This window comes from Anas acuta, chromosome 1 (assembly GCF_963932015.1).
Source record: "Anas acuta chromosome 1, bAnaAcu1.1, whole genome shotgun sequence".
NCBI classification, from domain to species: domain Eukaryota; kingdom Metazoa; phylum Chordata; class Aves; order Anseriformes; family Anatidae; genus Anas; species Anas acuta.
The window spans coordinates 146,755,613-146,778,183 of NC_088979.1; the positions used below are offsets into that span (position 1 = coordinate 146,755,613).

Sequence of the window (22,571 nt, forward strand, 5' to 3'; positions counted from 1 at the left end):
TAGTCTTTTTAATTTATCTTATTATTACACTAATATGTAAGCTTAGTAGTGACTGTAAATGTTAACATTTTTAGGTGTGCTTCAGTCTACAGAATCATTCTTCCCAACGTGGCCAGTGACTTTGCATGTCATTATGTCCACTTCACATTGAGCATATTTTTGTTCAGGAGCTATGGTTTTCTTGGAAAAAAATAACATACAAAAACCCACAAAACTTGTCTTATGCTTACTTGGCCAGTGGAGGGCCTACATGGTATCACAGAAAATGAAAAAGTAGAATCAAGTGAATGTCATGAAGTATATTTCTAAAGAATCTTTTATTCCTGTATTGTTCATTAGAAATTACAGTCATTTTTAATTCTCAAGCATTTAACACCTATAGTTTAAAATGCTACTAGATCTCAAAGCATGATGGATTTTGAATAAAATTGTTGATTCTCTGGAAACAGATTTTGAGTTGTGCCTGAAAGTATTTCTTGGATATAGACATCAGTATTAAGGCCTTTTCAAATATTTTTGTTGAGTCTTTTGATATTTAATTTTGCATTTGCAAGTTATTAGCTGTATTTGAGATTAATAATCTAGTATTCAAACATGACATTAAGAGTCAAGCAGTACACCGCAAATTGGATTTTGGGCATACTCTGTTGGTACCCAAAACTTTACTTAATAAGATCATAAATATTTTCAAACACCTCTTCTTAAGTAGATAATTGTAGTTAGTTCTACAATTAAATCTGATATTGATATATATATACCAAATCAAATAGCTAGAAACAATACTTCCACACCAAAAAAAATGTAATCCCTGTAATATCTTTTTTGCTTCTTCTGTCTAATTTCTTACAACTAAAGGAATGGGCTAGTGTCCAGAGGAGGTTAAGTCATTTTCAACTGTAACAGACACACAGCTAGAAAGCTTTTTTATTTTTTAATAACACATTCAAATTAATTTTATCATTAGGCACTCAAATTTCATAACAAAACAGAATAATCTCTAATATATGTTTCCTCAGACTGTGCCTCCTGAAATCGCTATTGTGTAATTGTGATAATACTTGCAATCTCCTGAACTTTTAGCATTTATACACTCAGAGTGTGGTTGCAGAGGCTGACAGCATGGTGTTTCTCTCTCTTAGTCATTTAGTATCAAAACTGCTTAGAGTTCTTTCCATTCAGAGTAATTTTTGGATAAAATACGACTGTTGCTCTCACAGAAACTTTGGTCAAAATGTATACTAAATGAAAGTTTTCTGTGGTTTGGGAAAGTTGGATTAATTTTTTCCCCTTGTTTTTCATTTTACATTCCTCTGAACTCCTTTTTCCTAGCCAGAAAAGGAGGTGCCGAAATAACCTAAAGAGGCTGTGCAGCCTGGCTGGAAGAGAGAAGAGAAGTTCAGCAAGTTTAGTGAGAGCGGCTGTTCCTGTGAGATTTCCAGCCGAAGGGCCTTAACCAGGATGACACTAATTCTGCAGATCTCATTCTCCTCATTTGTGAAACTCAGAAAAGTTTCAGGTTAGCATCCAGGATAAAATCATAATTGGAAGTAAAATGAAGTCAATTTCACAGTTACATTTGTCTAAAATGAGTCTGTTTTCTCTCCTCAGCTTCTAAATGATTGTCTAAACTGCATCTCTTGTGATTTTGCTTAATTATATGCAATCTCTCCTCATCTGTCATTTGCTTATGCTTCTCATACATTCCATCTCGTCTTCTTTGTAATATCACTTAATAACTTTTCTAATGAATTTCCTAAATTCATTCCAGCATTCTAGGTATCTTTGTTTATGCCTCTAGCAGTTAGACAGCAGGTCATTAAATAAGTTGTTATCAATTTAAACTTCATAATTGTTTTAACTTCCCATCCAGCATCATAAAACTGCTATGCAGTCAACTGTGATCACTCTAAAGATTAAAACTACAAAAATAAACTACTGCATAAAGTTTTCTCTATACAACTTAAAAGCAAAATTTTTTGTAGAACAGATAAATTTAACATATATCACATTTAGAATTAGTGACAATGAAATACAGTGAACATAAGTGTCATCTTTGCTGTGCGTGTGTGTGTGTTTTTTTCTCTATTTTTCCTAATCTTAGTGATAAAAAGTATAAACCAAAAGTCTGGTGCAGGAAATAGCTGCATAGCATTGACCTGGATGAGACTGAATCTCTCTCTCTCTCTACTTGTCTGTCTTTTGTTGTGTGCATGACTCTGATCTTTTGCCAGCAGCTGCTATGCAGCTTTTGCATAGAATACCACTGGTACTACTGTGGTGTGTGTTGCCCCAGTAATGGCTTTTTGTGTTTTCAGCTGTATATAAAATGAGAATATTGCATGAATTATATGCTGTGGTGACATATATATAGAATTGTTTCTATGTCATAGGAGATAGAGAGATGGAGCTGTTGTAATGGAGTAGTATCACTAGCCAATAGATCTGATCACTGGAATTTCCTGGGTATTAATTGTATTCTAGAGTGCACTGATTAGACCTCCAGAAGATTTGTGTGATTGGCACAGAAGAGATAAAATTTAACCTGGTATTGAGGGTTTACAAAAAGGCTTCCTATTCTTCAAATGCATTGTGAAAATAGTTCTTGATGTGAAGGTGTAATAAAAAATCAAACGGTCCCTGACAGGGACCGTTGTTTACTTCTGTATCGTTCTCAAGGTTTTGTAGTATTTCACTTCGACTGGCTTTGGCCATGTAAACCTCTGGCCCCTAAACGTTAAGGGCCAGGAGATTTGACACCCGTTGCACCTGCAGGCCCTCGTGTGGGGCTGGAAGGCCCGAGGCTGGCAGTGGCCTTGCTGCGGGCAGCCGGGCCACGCTAGGGGGCTCCGGCGCCATTCGGTTGCTGCCACCCGCGGCTGCAAAGGGAAGGGGACAGAGAAGGGGAAAGAGAAAGGGAAGGAGAAGGAGAAAGGAAAAGGGAAGGTGAAGGCCCAGTATAAGGCTGTGCCCGAGCTGCAGATACACTGCGGCCTTATGGGTAGTGTGAGAGTGGCCTGTTGAAACTCAGCCTTATCCTCCTCACCGCAGGGGTGTTAAGAAGAGAAACACTAGGGAGATGCTGCTGAGCAAAGGGGAGTCAGGATTCATTCCCTGATCTGTTTATAGGTACAGATGGGAATGGTAAATGCCATATTCAATCCAGCTGGCAAACTGGAACATGTCTTGAACTTTTCTTGAACATGTCTTGAACACTTCCCAGAATCATGTTCACAAAGATTTCTGGAGGCTATTAAAAATCAAGTAAACTTGTCTTTGTATTGTTCAAGTGGCAGAGTTACTTTAATTCAAGTAGTGGGACCAGTACTTTTACACACTGAAGTAAACACTTGTGCTACCACTGCACCTTACAATAGTTTTCCTGTCAGTATTTGGATCTTGTACTGCAGTCGCTCAAGTAACAGACAAGAAGTAGAAAGTGAGAAGAAAGCCAAACTGTTAGAGGAAGGCAGCCCCCTGTGATAAATCCTCCTTTTTAGATTGGATCATTCAGATCATTTTTATTTGTAAATATAGTTCTGGAATTTGAAAAATGAGTTGGTAGGGTATATTTGCAAATCAGGAAGTAAAACACTTCTCAAATATCTGTCCTGCATGCTGTCCTTTGACCTCCTTTCTACATTATTAATAGCTTCTTAATTGTCTATGCAGAAATCCCTTATTATTAATCAGGGTAGGCTTTCTTAATTTCTAGTTTAAATGAAAAATTATGGTGGAAAATCATCAAATGTACAGACAGAATCTATCAGTGTGGTATAGCTCAGTAACCTTTTATGAGCTTTTGAAATAACTGAACCATAGCCTGTGCAACTGCTTGTGTGGTAAACACTGTTGTCCATTCAAGTAATGATACCAGAAATTGTTCCCCAAACACAGAGTTATGTTGATATTTTAAAATACTGCTACTGATCTCCACAGCTTAAGCACTTAAGCTCTACCCTGCTCTTTGTCAGCTTCGTGCTTGGGAAATGTCACTGGAGTGACAGCTGGTGGAGTGAAGGCAAAGAGCAGAGAGGAAGCACTGAAAAATGCTTGGAACAAGTCTCTGTTATTGAGAGAAAAGATACTGGAAATACAGAAAGCAGTATATGGCTTAAAATCCACCCTATGGATGTGTAAAAGAAAGGACTAGATGTAATGAAACATATCTGCACAGTGTGTGGTATATTTAACAGAACTCCTTGCCATTCTTCAATTACAGCAGCAACAAGGAAGATTATCCTTTTCCCTACTCCAGGATGACGTCACTGTACTGATAAGTAGGACTTAGGAAAGGTTTATGTTCTTAGCACTAGAATTAAAAAATATAATGCGCCTTTTAATATCATAATTTCTAGATCTACCAACTTTCAATGTTTTATCTTGCGAGATCATTAGGAAATTCAGAAATCATTTCCCTTTGGTTTGAGAGAAGCAGAGAGGGGTGATCTAAGGATAAATAAACTCTGTTAGTGTGCTACCATACCTCTGTATCGCATCTGGCAAGTATCCACAATGTTTCAAACTAATATGCTGTAAAATTGCTAAGAAGAGAAGTCTTTAAAAATTTATACATATCAACATGTCAATGTTGAACCTGGTAGTAATTATTGAGTACTATATTTGTTTCCTAATAGAACAGACATTCTTAATTTATTATTTCACATTGTAATTTTTCACATTAGACACCATAGTGGCTGAATGAATGATAAAATGAATAATAAAATATCAGTGATAGGACACTTGTTCTTTCCTTTTATTCCAAAGAAACTAGACATTGTTGCACCATGTCCCATATCTTGCTTAGATTCATTTTGATTCATTTCCTAAGAAAAATTGCTGAAACCTTTCCAGATTTCTTCATGGACCATTCGTTCATTATTGTCTCAGTGCTCTGAGACAATTATATAAAATCATACTTAGTGGATGTAGAAGAAAAAAAATAATTAAGGGTTAGTTCTTCTGGGTATGGCATCTGGTATGGCTCAAGCTGGAATCAGCAAGGGGCAGCCCAATCCCTAAGGAACAATTCGTACTGTCATATTGCACACAGAGTGTGTAAGTGTTTGAAAATTAAATATTTCTGCAAAAGAAAACTAAATATCCCATAACACTATCAACAACTGAGCAGCAGAACGCTGCTCAGGATAAAGTCTGGTAATCATAGATATGAATTATGACTGTTTGGCACCATAACATTGCTAGTGACACTAATAGTTGGAGCAGGTAGCAACACCTAAACCTCAGTTTGCCTGAAGCTTTCTAATACTAATCTCTACAACTTTGAGTTGCTATAATTTAACCAAACCTAACTGTCTGGGTTTCAAACCTTTTACATTGTGCATTTTTGATAGGATTTTCAGGTTTTTGTTGTTCTTCTTGTAAAGGATGGGAGAAAGAAAGGTGTAGCTAAAACCAATGAGTAGTTTCTGACAATAAGATTAAAAGAATGCTGATATTAAAAATTAACCTCTTCTTATTTAAAGTGTATGGCTGTTTTATTGAATAACCCTTGTACTTCCAGGATGTTAAGGTGGAATTTAGGGAGGAAGCAATAAGAAAATTACTCTGTTTCAGATATGTGCACTTAGGTTCTGCATGTTTAAATTCACCTAAAAATTGCAGATTTCCAAGGTTCTGAGTTACTTATCAGTAGAGTTAGTTGTATAGATGTAAGTATAGGTATTTATCAATTCAGTCTAAGTATCAGTTCAATTCTCTGAAGAGCTGGGCTAATGCAAGAAGTTTTGTTTTTATACCTCCCTCATGATAATTTCAAGGCATTATCATCTGGCAACTCTTCTGTTAGAATGGCTGCCATCATTCATTACTGCTACCATAATTATAGCAGCGGTCTGATACAGACTTTTCTCCACCAGGTGTTGAGGTGAGGTTTCTCTTAAAAACATTCTTTCTTGGTCTGTGTTGAGATTAAAGTTAAAAAAGATGTAGCTACTTTGAGGTTAGGTGGACTGGTGTAGGCACTTCTAAAAAGATCCTGCACAGTCTGCTTCACAGTCTGCACTAATCAGGACTGCAAGACTGGTACTTATATAGCTATTCACTGACATACAATTGCTAGTACACAGCGCAATCACTGCCCAACCCAGAAAAATTGGATGCAGTTGCATGTGCTGTGCGTTTGTTAGAGGAGAACTGTCCTTGAAACCTGGTTCAAACATGATTCACTCTCAAAGGAATCAAAGTCCTAGTTCAGGTAAGGTAGCTGCCAAATACAGAACTTTAATAGTAACTTTTAAAGGCCCCTCTGTCTTAATTTACATTTTCTTCTGATCCATCATTATTACCTCTTCTCAGAAAAAAAAAATTCTATCTTGCTTGATACAGTTTTCTCTTACTGCTAATTCTTGCCTTCATTTCTTCTGCACACAATTCTTATGTACAATGACTGCTTTTAAAATAAATACACTACAGTATTGACTGCTTTAATTGAATAATGGAGATATCAAAGCTCAGACAATGGCTTTTTTTCTTTTTTCTTTTTTTTTTTCCCCATCATTCTTGCCTTCAGAAATACTGAAACCTTTTGAGCAGAGTTTCTATAAAATTCAAAAGAGTAAAACTCTCAAATAATTTTCCTAAATCAAAAATATTTTGCAATTCTGAAAAAATAATACCTTCAAAAGTTAATTAACACAATATTGACCGAGATCTAACAAATAGCCTACTTACAGAGAAGTCACTGACTTCAGGGAAGTTAACCTGTTGGGAATATTGATAGAAACAGGGCTAGGAAAAGAGCATGCAAGGCAAGTGGGCTCTTCTCTGAGGCAACTCCTGGTTTATTGCCTCATCTCTGTGTTAGTATTGGCAGAATGTTGTGGAGAATGAAAAGAAATTGCTTAGTAGGCTTTACCACTTTACTGAGAGGATGGGAAGAAAGTTGTGTGAAAGTGGAATGTGTGGGGAATTAGAGTGACAGCACACTGTTTTGTCACTGGCAGATGTCTGCTGGGCTTTACCACTTTATTCGGGTGGTACAGTTCAGTTGTTATGACACATCCAGGAAGAAAAACAGAAAATGGGAGCTGGAAGCCTGGAGAAAATTGAATGATGATGACTCAGAACTTACACCCCGAAGTAAAATGAAGATTGAAACACCACACCAATTTGCTTAGCAGAGTAATCTGAAGCACACATGAAGAAATGAGCTTCCGATTTATTGAAGCTTTGCACTGATCTTCAGATGAAAGGGGTAATATTAGAAAGCTAGAGTTAAGGTGAAAGGCAAGGATGATTGCAGATAAATTGCAATCTGAGCTTATGTTTTTACTGCCATTCTCTTTTCAGTAAGCTCTTTTTGTTCCATGTGTCATCAGCCCTGCATCTGCTTCTGCTGAAATCCAAGGAAAAGTCTTTCAGTGCCTAGAAGTGTTATGGTTTGCTTGTTTGGGTAGGAGAATCGGTCTCCTGTAGCCTACGAACCTTGTGCCATATACTTGCAATAGGCAGTGGGACCTTCTGGGGTGATCTACTTAACTTGCCATGAAGTTTTATGTAACTGTTATAGTGTTGTTTAAAAAAGGTTTCAGGGATTCTCTGCAGTAGTATGGCATACATTAACTTCTGACTTGAAAGCAGGAGCCAATTTTTATCCCTTATGTAAACAGATACATTTTTACTGTATTTACTGAACTGTCTTTCTATGTGTGATAAACTATTACCTGAAATTTATTACCTTCCCTGTAATGTGGCATTTTGCTTAACATTTTAACACTTCTAGTGGTTGAGTTATATAAGGGTAAGTGTCTAAAAAAGTAGTGCTTGGATGGATCTGAATGGTTACCTTAATCAGTGGATTTTAAAACATTTGAAAGGTGAATAAACATCATTGCCTCATTTTCACACATGGTGAAAGTAAGACAAATACAGATAAGACACTTTGGTCAAGGTTTTTTAAGTTAGCTAGTGCTAGAGCTAGAAATAGCTATGGCCCTCCCATCTGCTTTTTTCTTTATCTGCTGCCTATCTAGAGGAGTGCTTGATCTGTCCTCTGAAGTATAAAAAGTGAGAGACAGCTTACACCAACTGGGCGTTTAGTATTCAGAATTCCTACTTCTGGATTCATGGATTGCATAGAAAGGGACTATGTTCACCATAATAGTATGCTCCTGGACATTTCAACATCTCACTGCTTATTGTTATAGGCGCAAAATTGATAAATATTTTTTCTGTACTTACAAGAAATTGGTTAGCAACAAAAAGATCATCTTATGTAGCATATGAATAAATCAAGTGAATGCAGGTTTTATACTGGAAGTAATCTGTGTCCAGAAATCTTTTGAACTTTACATAGCAGTTACTGCCAAGTGTTGAAAGACCATATGGTTATTTATGTATTTAGTGTCACTAGAGAAATTCAGGTCCTTTTGTTCATGCTAAAGAAACTCTAATTCAGTCTCTCCCAGGTGATGGTGTTGTAAGAGGCACGTTGTCCCTTATCTTGTTAAAGCATAGTCTCAAAACTCCTTGAATATTGTGCACCATTAGAGGTACAGTAAGCCTTTATTTCATATATTTATATGTCATAGGGAAAGACAATACCAGTGGTCTCCTATGTGCATCATCAAGAGGGCAGTGGATACATAACACCTCCACTGATGACTGTGGTCACACAGGGTCAATGAGTCCAACAGAGCGTCTCTGAAAAACAGTCCCAATATACTGATGTTCAAGAAGGAAAGGTAGTACGGGTAACACCAGATACTGCCTGCCACATGTCACTGGAAGCAAAGAACATGTCGTTTCCTTTACTAATACCTGGCAGTGCTGAAGTCTGTTTATCAGCAGCCACTTGGCAATGAAAACTGTGCCCGGTCAGTGCTTTGTTGCTGCCCTGTAGAGCTTCTGCCCTGGAATTTCTGCAGCCTACGGGAATTAGGTGATTTCCATTGCTGCAATGGCAGCAGAAAGAGGCTCTTGATGCTTTTGAAAGGTTTGAAGAAAAGGAGAGGAGGATTCTTAGTATCTGTTCTCCATTGTTTGTGGTGGTGGAGCCTCACATATACTAGGCTAAGTTGACCATTTACTCATACCATTTGCTCAGCACTTTGGGAGCTTGGTGCTGTTTGTTTCTGTGTGCATTTAGGTGCGCTTTGGCCTACTTGTAGTGTAAAAGCCCAAGCTTATTGGTGTCCATTAAAGTGATCAGTTGTACTGGTGATTCCTGTCTGACTCTAAGCTTCCAGTGTTGATGTTGGCTTAACAAGCTTTACATTCTCTTTCTCTCTTCTAAAAAATATAAAGAGCTCAAGTTTCAAATAAATCTCCCAAATTGTACGCTATTTAACATCTGACTGTTGAGGTTTTAAGCTGCTGAATGCTCACATAATGCATTTTAGAAAGTGACTTTGAGTTATGAGGTTATGAGTTACACAACAACATGATGTCAGCCTTCTGACTGGAGTCATGGTATTTAGCAATGCTGCTTGGACAGGAATGTTCACACACAGAAGCCTGTCCAACAGTTCTAAGAATTTTATATCTTTTGAAGTATTCAATGTATTTCTTTACGTGTTAAAGCACTGGCCTTCCAAACCCTTGTTTTTGTTTTCCAGTAATCTCAGTGAACTTGGGGTCATTGGATTGCTTGCTTTCTCACTGGCTGCACTGAAGTCAAACAGCCATCAGCTAAATTACTAGAGTTCAAGCGTGTCTAAAATGAATTCAAAGCAGTGCTTTAAAATAGCATTATGGCTCCTCTTTCTGCCTGGCATGAGGATATAATGTAAACTGAAGAGGTAGAGGTGGTTCAGAGAAAAGGTGTATTTTCTCTACTGACTCAAAATAAGAAGAATGTGACTTTCAGATTTCAACTGCCTATTTCAGCTATAATATTTCTGTGAGTGTAGTTGTTTCACTAAACAAAGAAAAAAAAAATATCTACTGTTGATACAGAATTAGGTCTTAGTTTTCCTAGCCATCTCTTTCCATCTGTTGAGACTGTACAGAACCAGCAAAATGAATACTTTAACAAAATCTTATAAATCTTATATATCTTTTAAATCTATACTGGCAATATAGCAGTAATATACTATCAGTTCCTTTGTCTGAAAAAAAGTCAAGTCAAGGACAGTTAGGATGGACTTAACCAACAAAATCGTATTTATCTGTTTAGGTTGTTCGGTTTTCCCAATGGTTTTTGGAGTGCTCATCATACAGTGTGGGGAAAGCAGGAAGAAAGAGCAAATTGTCACACAAAGTGGATTTTATTTTTTTTTAAATCAAGTTACTGTCCATTACCAGCAAAACTTGGTATATGAAAACCATTTTATTCCTATAGCTTTCCTATAGCTGTTGTTGAGAAATGCACTGGTAGTCTCTGCTAATATCTACACCATAAAATTACTTGAATGAATTCACATCTGATTGGTAGTTTCAGTAGACTTTCCATAAATGGATAAGCCTAGTTGATGTTGTCACTAGTGAAGATAGAAAGTTACTTATTCCAGCTAAAGGCTTAGAGTGTAACTCTGAGAGGGGTTTACACAATGACGGCACACTATGAATTTTTGTGAACAACCATGGGGCTTTTCTCTACCAAATTGCATCAGATGAATTACATAGCTGAAAAGGAAAATTAAAGTTTTTTGTATTGTTTATCATGTATTCATTTAAAATCAGATCTCTAGACCAAGAGATTTCAATTAGTTAAAATTTTAAATGATTTTGTACTGAATTGTTTTTATCACCAGCCACTTGGCAATGAAAACTGTTCCTGGTCAGTGCTTGCTGATGCCCTGCACAGTGTCTGGCATTTCTGCAACTCAGAAATGAGGTAATTTCTGTTGCTACAATGGCAGCAGGAAGAGGCTCATGATGCTTTGGAAGGGTGTTTAGGTTTGAATAAAATTAGAGGAAGATTTGGTTGCTTTTGATTCCAGCTCTCTTATCAAAAATGCTTTGTTAGTTCAGGTAGGATAGAGCATATTTCCCCTATATAAAGGGACACTACTATGTGACTGTATCTCTAGGTTAAATTCACTGACATTTGTATTCTGTTTTGAACATACAGAGCATGAGCAGAAATTTTATAAATACTTTGCAAAATGGATCCTTGCCATTTCCAATTGGATGTACAATTAATAGACGAAAAACCTTATAAATGGTCAGATAAACAGGTCATTTCCTGAGAAATTGTGGGATATAATATATTTATCTGAGTACAACAATCAAATACTTCTGCGATAAGCACTCTGGAAGAGTTTATGAGGAAAATATTAATTGTTTTATCTGTACTATTTGGATCCTGGAAATCACTAGGGCACAAGACCAGCTATTACCTAATGAAAACATAATAAATATTTGAATGGTTCTCCCAAAAATCACGCATCCTCTGTAACTATGAACACATTTATTTTTATTTTTTATTAAAAAGACTGTAATCATTTAATGACAGGCTATAACATTAAACTGATTTGCCTGTGGACATGTGAAGTGACAAAATTAAGGCTAACATCTCCTGATTTTAAGGGATTCATAGGACCAGTTTCAGTCATTAACTTTTTCATTAAGCTCTACTGTTTGAGTTACAGCAGATATTAAAAAATGCATTTAATTCATTCACTCCTGCATTAGTTATGGTTACACAAGTAAATGCCTTTTCATGAAAAAATGTGGATTCTCCTAGTCCTTACGCTACACTGTATATAGAATTACTGTAATAAATTTAGATGCTGTCAGATGCTGTCACTGCAGTGGAAACTAAGTCTAAGTCAGAAGTATGTGGAATTCCAAAATAAGACCTCTTGTGAACATAACTCCTAAAGAATTTTGTAAGATTTAATTATAGTTTTCAGTTTAGAAGACAAAGCAAACAACAAAATATGAATTATCTCCAAGTTCATGTAATGATAATTGTTTTTCTCATGTTCATTCTTTATCCCATACTGTTTGTGATCCCCATTCAGTCTTTGGCATCTTGGAAATGAGGTTAGTAGAAAGGTAGCATTTATAGTCCCTATTAACCACAGTCAGTTTCAGAATGCCTCTTAGAATATTTATTCAGATTCAGCCTTCATTATTTTTAGCTCACTTGGGAAATTATTAGCTTTCATCTGATGCTTCACGTACTTATGCTAGAAATAAGAAGATTTCATACTAAGCGTATTAGTATGTTTCACGTCAGAGAGGAAGCTAAGTCATTATGCCAATTCTTATTTTAAAGGGCTTTTACTAGTAAAAGCTTTTTCACAAGCATTCAATAAGGTCCATAAGCAAAATTTAAAGAAGTGGCTAAGGACTCTGACTCCTATTTCCAAAGACACTGAAGAGATCAAAAACACAGGTATTTGCTTAGGAGGAGTCTAAAAAAAATTGTCTAGGGCCATCTATTACAGGTTTTTGTGAAAGTTAGACACAATCTCCCTTGAAAATCTCTCAAGTGTCCATTTGCATCTCTAGTGCCTAAAAAACATTGAAAATCTGCTTCATCTGCCTTTGGGAACCTCCAAGGTCTCACTGACTTTTCATGAGACCCATACTCATTTTTGAAAACAGATCAACACTTCTAAAAAGTTAGGCCTTAATCTTTTAGATATATGCACCTGGCTGCCACAAAACCCAGACCAATTTAGGCATCTCAGCAAGCACTAATACATGAAGAACTGGTATTTTTTAATAGTTTATGTCATGCATAAATGGTAAATGAACTTTAAAATTACACTATGAACCTCTCATGCTGATTTGAAATAATGTTAAATATAAGTTTTTTTGCATGTGTGTATTTGCCCTCTTCCCATCAGGCACGAGTGTCTATTGATCACATAAGAAAAACCCTATTTGTTATATTATATACAGAGGGAAAAATATCAAAAGTCAAACTGGTAGTTCCTAGGAAAACAGATGACTGGTTTGAATACAGTCAAGGGAAAATATTTGTGGTACAATGGTGCTTATGGCCAAAAGACTTAGGAAAATCAATGATCAATGTTTTCTTTAGTGAACATGGATAATTCCTCAAATTAACTCACGCTATACTCAATGAATTGAGCCAAAGCCAATTAAGTCAGCAGATACCCTTGAGTTATTATGCATTGATTCTTGACTGTGGATTGTGAAGTGAAGAAAACCCTGGACAAGGCCAGCCTAGATTATTAGCATCACATACTAAATAAAATAAATAAATAAAAATAATAATAATAAAAAGGTTTCTTAAATTTAAAATATATATATATTTTATTTTTGAAGATCCATTTCCCCAAACCAACATCTGGACTGTGCTTTTAGTCATGTGGTCTGAATTTTTGGGTAGAACTGTGTGGTGTCAGGAGTTGGACTTGACAATCCTTATGGGTCCCTTCCAACTCAGGATATTCTATGATTCTATGGTTCTTGGTTGGGGCTTAATGTCTAATTTATTCAAAAATATCAGAGTATAAGTTTATATTTAAAAGGAGCAGCAGACAATAATAATAATATCACCACTTATAATTTCTGCTCATTTTATTAGGCTTCATCTTGATGATAATAGGAGATAGTTGTCTCTTACAGTATCAACTGCTACTGCTTTCAAAAACTAAAATACAGTGACTATGTAACAAAATTATAGTAGGTCACTTAAAGCCACTGGAAGTACAGTTGTAGAATTTTATTCCATTGTTTGTAAAAAGAAAAGTAAGAGTCAAATTATATTAAAATATATTCCTACTGTTTTTTGAAATATTATACTGTTTAGACCCCTACACTTTCTGAAATAATTGTATCTTGGTATAGCTATATTTTCTACTGTATCTAATTCCTTACATAAAGGTAGAATTTTAGAAGTGTATGGAAATCATTCATATGAGTATCTCATTACAAGATCAACCCTCATGATTTTTAGATCTAGAAGTCCTGTTCACATAATTGTGAAGTGAGAGAACAATGTGGAAACACTACCCTCATTTCTACTCTCTTTCCCTCAAGCCAGACTAACTGGTACAATGCATAATATTAAGGCTAACCTGAAATAAATTAAATTGTGTACCTATTTTTTCATACCAAATATAAATCATCCTCTCTGTTTGTTTATTTGTTTTTGTCCTGTTCTCTGAATGTCTTAAAATAATACAAGTTGACAGTTTCTCAAGATTTAAACAACCTGAAGTACAACTCCTACACTCATAGCTAGTTTGGAAATCTTAAACTTAAGGAAGGTAATGGAATGCAATTATCTCTGGAGTGATTCTATACTGTTCTTCTGTTGCCTTGGATGAAGAGAGTAACTCAAGCAAGAAAGGTAGAAGAACATTTGTGTTCTTAATTCAACTCGGTGGATGTCTAACTTACTTAGGCAAAGTTCTATCTTATTTATTTCAGTCATATATTTTCTTTTATAGCTAAGCTCAATATGTCATCAGTAGCTATTGTTTAAATCTTCAGATTGCTTTATCACTGAGAATCTCAAAACAGTACTTGAACACCATTCTGTGTTCTTTCTCCATCATGGTACTTTATGGCACAGCACTCTAATGGAGAAATTGCACCATTAAAGACCTACAATTTTCATGTTTAGATGTCACTCTAGGTTTTAAATATTATTATTGTCTGAATGTCTTAGAAAACTGCTAGGCCACATATATTCACAGGACAAAGAATGGATTAGTGTGACCAGCAGTGTAAAAAACTGCTTCATTATCTATGTATGGATAAGTGTACCTTCTCTCGTGATGCAGGAATAAAATAAGAATGTGTCAATTATTATGATGTATAAGAGTATATTCCATCTATTATATCAAGAAAGAAAGGATAGATAGGCTTTTCCTTTTTACTGTATCAGAGTACAGTCTCCAGCAGAATACACACTTAGTCAAATTAATGACTTGGTAGTTCTTAAAGGAGGCCAAAGATGCAAGCCTAACCTGTGTTACCTGCATGAGGTACATTCTGTGTCACTGCTGAATTGCATTATATCATGGTAGCTAAAATGAGCTTGGGATTTGCTTTGATCTAAAATCTGGTCCATATGAGTGTACCCCTATCTCCACTTCAGAGTTTGGTGATGTGTGGCTTTAAATAGATTAATTCCACCAAATGTAGGCTCTTAACGGAGGGTCCTTATTCAATTAACTAATTTAAGGATGCAGTTACTATAGCTCATTTACTTAATTTAGCAGAGAAGAACAGGTATGTTCCATGGCATATCTATAACTTACAGAAAGCTCTGAAAGATTCAAACTCCTTTCACAGACTAGAATAGGCTTGAGTGGGTTCCTAACTCTGATATCTCATTTAAAAGCCTAAAAGCAGATGGAGTGAATGTGAACTAGGATCTCCTCATGTGTGGTGGACCAAGCTCTTGATCCCTCAAAAAAAATCTTGATCCCTCAAAAAGTTTCAGTCTGTATATTGATAAATGACAATTAAATGTTTCTCACCAGCTGTCTAGAAAGAACTAAATTTAAAATAAACTTTTGTCTGAAAAGTGAAAGAAAAAATACGATCATCAATATAAAATACAAATGAGAGGTTTTCTAATTCCTCTGTCCTTCTCCATATGAATCACAGAGGAATAACATCACCTATTCTTCCTACGTTTCTACCCTCCCTTTAAAAGAAAAAAAAAAAAAAAAAAAAAAAGTCAGAAGGAATAACTTCATTTTGCTGAATTTAAAAATGTAAATAGGGTCATAATGCAAATGGTTTCAGCAATATATCTGTTTTCATTCAGTGCCCATTGATTTAGAGTATAATGCCAGAAGCAATTAGAAAAAAAAAACACATAAGTGTTCTAAAATCAAGTATGGATGGTGTTTTTGTGTTTCATCTTAGCTATATATTTCAGGAATAAACATGTCTTTTATTCAGGGCATGTATTTGCCAATAATACATCTGATTAAACTAGGAAAATTAGACATACTATCAGTAGCTTGCTCCCAAATTACACAAGAAGAAATTAGATACATTTTCAGTAGCTTGCTCTCAAATCTCTTCAGTCTATGAGTCACCAGATTCTTCCTGCCAAACTAAATATGTCTGTGAAAGGCTGGAAACTTTAATGGAAAGAAACATAAAACTTGAAATACGTAGGAAAAACTAAGTTTTTTCATGGAAGACCTGTTGACTAGTAATTCAGGAATTCAGGGGATGTAGAAACAAATTATTACATCTTACTTGACTACAGAAGTTTCAAGGTATAAAGTGTATTCATTTTAAACTTGCAATGTTAACCTGAAATAGATGTCCTTATTAGCTTTCATGTAACCTAAAGTAATCAATGAAGAGTTACAAGAAGAAGCTATAAAAATTTCATTGTAATAGTAGAAGCTTTTATCCAGTCATTTTTAGTGTCTGAGCTAAAAGAAATCTTCAGTATAGTTAATGCAAGTCTGAAAAAAACTCTTTAAAAATATTATTTTAAATACTGACTTGTTAAATACAGAGTTTGTGCGTGTAATTTAAGATTTTGTCCATTGCCTTAGTAGGAGATGGCTGTTAATGAAAATTCAGATGAAGTCAAAACAATTTTCAGTGGTATTTACTTTCCTTAGAAGCTGCTGTTTATAGTGGCTGGGGTGTTACTTTGGAGATAGAAATAGTTACTAGGTATTGTTAGAATATTTATTTTCTGAAATAAAACCATTTTGTTCACAGAACTGAGCTGAATCAGAATGGTCTGAGCCAACCCCTTCTTTTTTCTGCTTACTCAGCCTTGTACACATTTCTTTTCATCACACAAAAACACAATATAAACAAATATTTGTATACGAAAAAAGTCATATAGTTTCAGATTTGGGTGTGGGCCATAGGTTTCTAAAGGTAGTGCTTTAACAGGACACTCATTCCCTACTTCTACAGCTTTACGGGAACATAAGGAAATGAAAAGGTCTGCTGTTTGCAGACAGCAAACCCCACAGCATTCTCTTACTCCACAACAATTGCATTTCATAGACAGGAAATCTGAGATCACAGCTGAATTTCAGAAATAAGATTGTAAATAGATAAATGTGCCGTAGACTCAGAAATAAGAAAGATGAGCCCTAACAGGTATAAATTTGTGTTATTTCTATGATATATGGAAGCTGATCAGTTTTAATTAGGAAAAGATTTGGTGTGAGGTAAGCAAACAACTTACATGCTGTCTTTTAAGAGCAAGAACATTGAAAACACATTAAAGCTGACTGTACATTGGATTCAATCAGAAAATACAGCAAGTGTCTAAGACTTGTGTCTGCTTCAGATTTTGTAGGAATTTAAGTTTACTAAAGGAATTCAAAGCAGTTCTCTAAGGAATTCCAAAACACTTTTCCAGGAATTGGCATTGGAGAAGCAATCAGAAATTTAACCTACAAATCGCTCGGATAAAATCGACAAGATAAGCTCACCTGTGCAATTTGTTTAATTCTTAACGATGCTGAAACAAAGATAGCATTTCAATTTTCTTACTTTTTGCTTATAGTAAGAAAAGCAATTTATACTATTATTCTGAAACTTGTGTGTTAGGCAGTGTCTAAGGTGCCTTTTGATTGAAGTAAGCAACTTTTACTGACAGTGACAATGTAGAATTTTCTATATGTTGAAGTTGCATAAGAATCAGCATACACTGTGCCTCTCCAAAGGCTATGGATGTGTTAAAATTCTTGTTTTCAGAACCTCATTTACTAAAGCAAACATGAAATGTATCTGTCAATTAAACAATCGACCAAGTACTTGGGCTGTATCTTGTGCAGTAACTTTACATGAAACATAACAGCAAAAAAAAAAAAAAAAAAGTATGAAGTGAAGGCCTTTTCTTCCTCTTGACATGGAAGATCCTGCAGTTATTAACAGGGATAAATTAACATAAAATCTTCAACTAGCATACATTTGTGGTATTGCTTTCTTTCATCTAAATTTTTAGAATGAGAAATGAATTAACCATTGGTTACTGCTTTCATGTGTTGTCATATTTTTCATCAAGTTAAGCTTGTAACACAAGGAACTGTTGACATTTGGGTATGGGTTTATAAATAAGTTCATGGGCATCTTTTTTCAGCAAAGCTCTGAAATGAAAATGGCTTTAAGTCTCTACTTCATTTTCGGTGATGTGAGAGAGTTTGGAACAGATGTATAAAAGCTGAAGTGCTGAATAAGCTTTAGAGAAATGGCTGTATGAACTTCCTTCTTTGAACGAGTACTCTGTATAGATTGCCCTAGATGCTGAAGTAGTTAATGCAAAAGGTTTTAATTAAGAGACTGTGGTTCTGGTAAAGTGAATAATTTGCTTCGTGACAGTTCCTGCTGTTGATCAAATATTGAAAATGTGTTATTAATACCAGGACAAATGAAGAGGTCCATATGAAAAGGTTTTGGCCAATTACATAAAGTATATGCCAGAATTGGAGTCAGTGAAGGGTTTTTCTTGGTATTTAAGATTCAGTGGAAAAGTAAGAGGGGCAGCTATGCCAAGAATTAATGCTGATCTTGCCAAGTGCTTCTTTGAGTGACTTTATCCAACATGAGACTAAACATTGTATTAAATATGCATATAGCTAACAGCAGTTAAGGAATCAAATGTCAAATAACAGCTTTCTGCTATTTGAGATCAAATTTGAAACTTGGTCTACTGCATAGATAAACACAAACGTCATAAAATGCATTAGCATCTCCTATGTCTAACAGCTAATAAGGATATATAAATTTAATGTCTGGAGGACCTGTACTTATTTGGTTTGGTAGTAGGGACCTCTTGCTTCAGTATGAAATTTTGATCAATGGTTTGCTTCCGCTCAGTTCATTTAAAATTATTACTGCAGTCCCCTAATGAAATCCTTGGGGACCAGAGAAGAACCAGCTGTAGAGGAAACCTCTATGTAGAGACTAACTTTTTTCTGTTTTGGAGGCTAAATATTCCCAGACTCCCTCTCTGATGTATGGAAAGAGTAGGTGGAACCTCTCTCTCTGTTGTTACAGGGGTTGCTTAAGATTAACACTTCCTAGCCTTTCTTAATGCAGTAAAAAAGGACAAAATTCTTTTAAAGACTGGCATATTTCCCAAGAAGTTCCTCAATTCTACAGGGGGGAAAAAAGCAAACGTGTCAGTTATTTGACCATACAGCGATTATCACTCTGGATGCCACAGCCACAGACTTGTGTCAATAACTGTGCCCGTATTTCTGGTTCCTTGAGCAGTTACCGTCTGGACCTGGCTAAAGCCAGCCTTAGTTCCTTTCCAGACTACAGCTTTCCTGTAAGACATAAGGAACCTGGGGATAAAAATTGAGGAATACATTGAAGTCTTCCATGTTCACAAGATTTGGACATGGATGCGGCACGTAGCCAGACTAAGGAACTTAAAAACGTTCTCAGATCTTCCTGTGTGAACATGGCCAGGATGATTAGCATTTCTTTGCAGAGTTTTGTAAGACTGTCACTGAAACTGTAGACTATGTCTACTGCAACTTTTCAGCACTCCACTTCTGGGCTGGTAATATTAACGTTCCTTTCAATCAGGGACACACAGAGGAGCTAATGACTCATAGTTCCTACAGGTATGGAGTAGTTAAAGAACTGAGTGCCATGCCATCTCTTGTAATTACAATGATAGGTTTGACAAGCCTAGAAACTTTAATAACATCTTAAAAGCAGACTTCCCAACATAAACAAGAAGTAGTTAAAGGGAAATGGAAGAAGCAACAAGATTGCCTGTTGCTAGGCCCCTTATTTCCTCCTCTTTAAGGCAGCAGTTCCTCTATAGATATGTTAGTTCTACAAAGCAGTAAGATTCCACAACGACTCTAATTGCTCAAAGTTATGTTCACTGTCTTTTCCTGATTTCTGATTATTATAACTGAGTACTTTTATGCTGCTCACAGTTGGGGATATTCCCAAGGATGCTGCACAATTATGATTGTCTCAGTGTTACTAATAAGTAGTAAAAATATGTCCAGGTTCATCCTCAAAGCAGCTGACACTGTGAGCCTTATTCTTGAAACCAGAAAAGCCTGTGTCTTTTATGAGATTTGTACTTGTATGTATGGAAGCATGTGCCAGGTTATTCTCCACAAGCTGAAGAGTATCAGAGGAACTAGATGGTGTCAGGTATCTAAATTCAGCTTTTCCTTTTCTATGCAAGTAGTGCTTCAGGGGATGCTCTTTAAGCCCAAACTGTTTTTTAATTTTTTAACATTTTTTTTTTTTTAATTTGTGAAATTGATACTCTGTCCAATTGCTTCAAATAACTATTGCCATCTAAGCTGGCCTTTAGAAATTAAAATGACGAAAAATATCCAAAGAAATAAGAAATCTATTTCTTTATTGGCATTCACATATACTGTTAGCTAAAGTAGTATCCATTTAGGGGGAAAGGAAAATGCATATTTTCAAAGGAGAAATAACTGGATAAAAAAAGAATATAGCATTTGCTCCTTAGAGCAAACTACACTTACTGTCTTTTCTCGGGAAACAACATGAGCTAGAATGAATGACTGTCTATCAAATTCAAGTTGTATGAAGAAAAAATATCTTTTAACCTCTTTTTTGATTAACATATAAATTCTTGTGATAAGACTAGACTATTCAAGCAAAATTTGACCCCTTCCTGAGCTATCTTTTCTGTATGTTTTCTGTAATCTGTACTTTCAGTTTTTCCTGTAATCTGTACTTTCAGTTTTTCCTACACTCTTTGCCTTCAGCATTTTTATTTTTATTTTTTTTTGTAATAACAGTGGGGTAGTAGACCTTTCTAGGCATTAACATTCAAATGAACATGTCAGGCATCCCACTTTGTTTCATGACTGTTAAATCCAGTTTTTGATATTGAAGGAGCATTAACTGAGAAGAGTTGTGTCTAAGTGTAGCCACTTGTTTTCTTTTGGAGGTTCAGCTACAAGGAACAGCAAGCTGTGGCCAGGCTCCCTGTTGGTTGGCTTCTCCTAACATAAGCTAGTGCATGGGAACTTTAATGACAGAAGTTCTACTAGAGAGATGTTGCTAGATAGGTGGCAACAAAACTTCTCTTCACTGGTGAATCCTGTGAGGGGGAAGAAGCTGTCCAAGAAATAGCCAGTGCTGGCTGGAGTTAATTGTGACCAAGAGAAAAAGCAGATGTTCTGTTTCAGGTTTTCTGCAGTGTCCTCCCCTAAATAACTTAAAAAATACTCCTTGCTAGTCCACCATGAAAAACAGGAGTGATAGAAACAGCTTTTGACTTCCACTTGAAGTCAATAATTGTTTTTGTGTTTGGGAGGCAGCTGGGGCATCTCTTCAAAATCTGTGAAGAATTTCCTAGCTAGGAAAGTTAGTTTTCATGGGCAGAGTAGACTATATAAAGAAAAAAAAATCTTTTAGTCCTTGCACTAGATGTAGTCTTGTGGTTGTGGAGTACAGAGTTTCAACATAACGTAACACAATTAATTCTTCTTTGTTTCCACCCACAACTCCCAAAGAATAGTCAGAAGCTTTGACCTTGAATCTGAACCAGGAGTTCCACCTCAGCCAAAAGGTATTCTTTATGTTTGGAGTCTCTAGTGAAGAAAACCTTCTCTCACAGCTATTTCCTGAGTGAGTTAAAGGCAAACATAACCATTGATTATACTTTATATAAAGGAACAAGAGAATGAGAATAGAAGGCTTAAAATGCAATTTAAATTGACATGCACTTCACTGTAAAAGAAAAAGGTTCACTGGATTTTTACTTCTACAAATGATGTAGTCTTTTTTAAAGTATCATGAAACAGAGAAACATTTATAGCTTCCAGTAATATGTTGTATATGGAGTATATTTGGTTAAAAAACTTGCTATCCTCACAACAGTGTTACTGGACTTACTTTTCTATAGTTCTATATTTTAGATTAAGATTTAACAAATAAGAGGATAAAGGCTAAAACAGATTAAATGACTACTTCGTGAATCAGAAGTAGAGTCAGGCATGAGGCACACATTACTTAGCACCCAACAACTTTGCATTAACTTCATAAAATTCCCATTGAATCTTGTGATTGTATTCTGTTAAATACAAGACTTTCCTAAAACATGTTGGTCATTCATTTGTAAAATCTTCCATAGGCATCCGTACCAAATAAGGTAAAACTTCTTGGTGTCAACAATTGTATTAATTTCAATTGAAAACTCAGAAGGTAGGCACACACCGAAGAAAACTAGAGTGCCTTTACTGATGCCAAACAAAACTCAGCATTGGAGGGGTTATGAACTCCTTTAAAACTTCAGAAACCCACCTTCTTTCAAGTAAGGGTCATCTAGCTCAGGGAGTGTAGAGATGTGAAACAAATTGTGTAAGTTTAGAGCAACTGAGTTTTAAAACAGAGAGTTTTTGCTGATTTTTCACAATTTTTTATCTAAAGGAACACAAAGAGTATACAATTGTTGTCAGGTTGTTTGGCAGTGCCGGCCATTTTTGCAGTAAGCAAGTGTGATAGTTCTCTGAACAAGTGGCAAACATTTTGCCAGGAGACAAATAACTGGAAAAACATCTAAGATACAAGCACAGTTAAAAAAAATGCTCTTCTGTTCTAACGATATATTGTTTCATTGTTTTCTGGTGTAGGAACAAGAAGGGGAGAAGAAAGTCTTCCATTACATTCCTTCTAACTACAAAAAGAAAGTATATGTAGGCTACTCAAATAGCCCATTAGCA

At 35.7% G+C, this 22,571-nt stretch overlaps 1 protein-coding gene and 1 long non-coding RNA gene across 4 annotated transcripts in view; one reads left to right on the forward strand and one right to left on the reverse strand.

Moving 5' to 3' along the window:
- Positions 1-22,571, reverse strand: part of IGF1 (insulin like growth factor 1) — a 59,071-nt gene that overhangs the window by 30,152 nt on the left and 6,348 nt on the right. The gene's annotated exons all lie outside the window — the stretch shown is intronic.
- Positions 1-22,571, forward strand: part of LOC137846234 (uncharacterized) — a 110,555-nt gene that overhangs the window by 28,968 nt on the left and 59,016 nt on the right. For 2 of the 3 annotated variants that reach the window (XR_011090428.1, XR_011090430.1), the window contains one exon: positions 1,330-6,601. This is a non-coding gene — a long non-coding RNA (uncharacterized lncRNA). Of the gene's footprint in view, positions 1-1,329; positions 6,602-22,571 lie in introns of those variants that run through there. The other variant, XR_011090429.1, reaches the window with a different exon arrangement.